The sequence below is a fragment of the Erinaceus europaeus genome, chromosome 7 (assembly GCF_950295315.1).
Source record: "Erinaceus europaeus chromosome 7, mEriEur2.1, whole genome shotgun sequence".
Classification (NCBI taxonomy): Eukaryota; Metazoa; Chordata; class Mammalia; order Eulipotyphla; family Erinaceidae; genus Erinaceus; species Erinaceus europaeus.
In genome coordinates, this window is record NC_080168.1 from 28,346,132 (window position 1) to 28,349,848 (window position 3,717).

The following is a 3,717-nucleotide window of genomic DNA, read 5'->3' on the forward strand; positions in this document are numbered from 1 at the left end:
GTCCTCCAGTTTCCTTCCTTCCTTCCTTCCTTCCTTCCTTCCTTCCTTCCTTCCTTCCTTCCTTCCTTCCTTCCTTCCTTCCTTTTATTTCTTCTTCTCCTCCTCTGTTGTCATCGTCATCTCCAGGGTTATCACTGGGACTTGGTGCTTGCACTATGAATCCACTGCTCTCCATGGCAATCTTTTCCATCTTATTGGATAGGACAGAGAGAAATTGAGAGAGGAGGGGGAGATGGAGAGGGAGACAGACACCATTCATGGAGCGTCCCTGCTGTAGGTGGGAAGTAGGGGCTGAAACCCAGGTCCTTGCACTGGTCCTTGTGTTTAGTACTATGTGTGCTTAACCAGGTGCACCAATACCTGGTCCTCTAGTTTCTTTTCTTTCATCTGGTTTCCCCTTCTCCTTTCCACCTTTCCCTCATCAACGCTTCATTTCCAGCAACATGGACTCAACAGAGTGTGAATAAATGTAAGCGCATCCTTGCACATTTGCCGTGGAAGTGTGCGGATTTGTCATCTCACCTTCTGCAGAGACTCTAAGACCCTAGGCTTCTCTCTGGAGAGCTGAAGCCTGTGGAAATGCTCTTTCCTCTGACATATGCAAATGTTCACCTGTGGCAGCCCGCAAGGCAGTGCTCCCTTGCCAGGTTCTTTACTCTGCCTGGAGGGAAGATATGTTTCAATTATTGATCCTAAGGAATTGTGGCTGGAAGGAAGGACTGGGGATGGGGGAATCCAGGATCTGGTTTCTCTTTTCAAGTTGGTTTTGGGCAGATGGGCATTTTATTTTCATTGGTAAAAATATTCGTTTTGGTATTTGAAGCTGTTTTTGAGCACTAACCCATGAAAACTGTTCTGTTTTTGCTTGCCTGCTTGCTGTGTGTGTGTGTGTGTGTGTGTGTGTGTGTGTGTGTGTGTGAGAGAGAGAGAGAGAGAGAGAGTGTTCATTTGCTTTACTATAACAACATTTACCATGTACCACCATGGAATGTAAACTCAGGTTAGATAACGTCATAAATGTAATGAAATATTTAGCAGATTTAGATGTGTATAATGTCTGACTAAACCAACTCACTCAAATCACTCTTTTCATTATAGCTAATTTGTTTAGTTTAATGTCTTACAGTTCTGACAGACAAAATAAACATAGTGCATACATTTTAAAAATGTTCACCTAACTTTGAATTAGAGCTTAAAATACTTATCTCTATTTCAAGATGCCATTTAAAAATTATTCTGATAGAACAGCATCAAAAATATAATTCTACAATTACAAAAGAGCTAACAGGAATCCTAGTTGTTTTCAGGTTTACAAGTATGATACTGAAGTAAAGACTATGTTTCAGTCATTCTGTTATCAGTTTTTTAGGTTTGGTTAAACACAGCACAAATTTTCAGTGACTAAGGGGCTTATGTTATATTCCATGCAGTGCTCCTCAAGAGACAAACAACCTTAAAACTGTAGTATCAGGAGTTGGGCTGTAGTGCAGCGGGTTAAGCACAGGTGGTACAAAGCAAAGTAAGGACCAGCATCAGGATCCCGGTTTGAGCCCCCGGCTCCCCACCTGTAGGGGAGTAGCTTCATAATCGGTGAAGCAGGTCTGCAGGTATCTGTCTTTCTCTCCCCCTCTCTGTTTTCACCTCCTCTCTCCATTTCTCTCAGTTCTATGCAACAACGACGACAACATCAACAACAACAACAACAACAACAGTAATAACTACAACAATTAAACAATGGCAACATTAGGGAATAAATGAATAAATAAATGTTAAAAAAAGTATGCAATATTTTACAGCAACTGTACTTCAGAACTGGACTATTACCGTCTTTAAAAATCTTATCAGGGGAGTCGGGCTGTAACGCAGTGGGTTAAGCGCAGGTGGCGCAAAGCACAAGGACCGGCATAAGGATCCTGGTTCGAACCCCGGCTCCCCACCTGCAGGGGAGTTGCTTCACAGGCGGTGAAGCAGGTCTGCAGGTGTCTATCTTTCTCTCCTCCTCTCTGTCTTCTCCATTTCTCTCTGTCCTATCCAACAACGACAACAACAATAATAACTACAACAATAAAACAACAAAGGGCAACAAGAGGGAATAAATAAATAAAATAAATATTAAAAAAAATCTTATCAGAAGAATTTCATAAGGTGGACATTTTACCACCATAAAGAGCATTTAAGTAACACAACTTGATTATCCCTTAATGACCTAATTAGTTGAGCAGTCATTAGTATTTTAGTTATCAGGCAATTCAACCTTTCAGAAAGGTACCCAGTATGCAAATTGCCATCAGACTCACTCAAATAATTTATTGTCAATATGAACATATAGCCTCAATATGAGGTATCTAACTAAAACAAGTACCAAGATCAAGACAGCATCTCTTCTAAGGTTTAGGGTTTGCCCAGAACTCCTTATATATGGAATATCCCATACCAACAGTCATTGCTCCTTCAACAAAGTCTTGGGCTGCTACAAGCATGTGGATCAGGTGAAGGGACATTTTAGCATTTCCTCTGCTCATCAATTTGTATAATCCATATGCAACAATTGTTGCAAAACTTTCCATTCCAGCAGGGACAAATGGTGCCTCTTTAGCTTTTCGAACAAATTTAGACCCCCTGATCTTCCTCATATGAAGAGAGAGATACATCTGTGTTGCTTGACATAGTGACCAAAGAAATATCCAGAAGCACTGGACCCCTCCCGTGTGCACTGACTTTTTTCTACCTGTTTGCTTTTAACCAGAGCACTACTCAACTTTTGGCTTATGGTGGTGCTGGGACCTCAGAGCCTTCCTCAAAACTTAGAATCAGTAGTATACTCCAAGTACTGTCTCTAAGCCATCCAAGTATGATTTCCAGTGCTTCAAGTTTTGTCTCCTTTTTTTTTCTAGGATGGTCACTTCTAGTAACAAGGTTTTAATAATGATATCAGTCTTCTTCCAGTCACTCTTCACATATCCCTGTTTAGACTTTCCTTATCCTTTGTGGGGATATTGTGAAGGCATGGTAGAGTATGGGGAAACTCCCATCATAAAGATGGAGGTCTGAAAAGATACCCCACCTGTCAGCCTCTCCCTTTCAGGGGTCAAGCATGGAGGAGAAAAGCTTTCCTGACTCAGTATCCCCTTGTCAGTCTCCTAAGCATCACAAGAATCCACACCCCCTAACACTTAACTCATTCCCTTGTTATAAGTCAAATGGTTTGCCTACTCAAAAGATCACTATAAGTTCACTTGCTTTGATCACATATACTCCATATATCAACATTTTGCCTTGACCAAAAGGCTCTCCTCTCTATTTCCTTAACCCCTTACTCCACTTTGGTCTAACTCCTCTATCTTAACTCTCTGCCTTCAAGGGTCCTCTCTGTCTGCTTCTCCCTTGCCACTAATCATTCCGGAACCCTCCTCTACCACTATCAGTTCTCCTCATTCCTTAGAACCTTCATCATGAGGGTTCTGACCTTCAAAACCCATCATTATCGCCACATGTGAAAAATGTCCTTTGTTCCCTTCTGCTATTTAAACCTTGCCTTCTGCACAATAAACAGATCATTTGCAACCAAGTGGTCTCCTGGTCTTTTCCTGCTGTTAGCCACTAGAGTTAGCATGAAAGACCAGTAAGGACTTTTCCCTGCTGAGAGGTCCCCCACTCGAGTACTGGCAATCCTTAACCTCAGACAAAAGTGATTTTTTAAAAAAGAATTTCTTTTTA

General features: G+C 41.5%; 1 pseudogene; it reads right to left on the bottom strand.

Annotated features, from left to right (window-relative positions):
* Positions 1 to 2,276: 2,276 nt before the first annotated feature.
* LOC103110984 (HIG1 domain family member 1A, mitochondrial-like) lies at positions 2,277 to 2,695 on the bottom strand (annotated as a pseudogene).
* Positions 2,696 to 3,717: the final 1,022 nt, after the last annotated feature.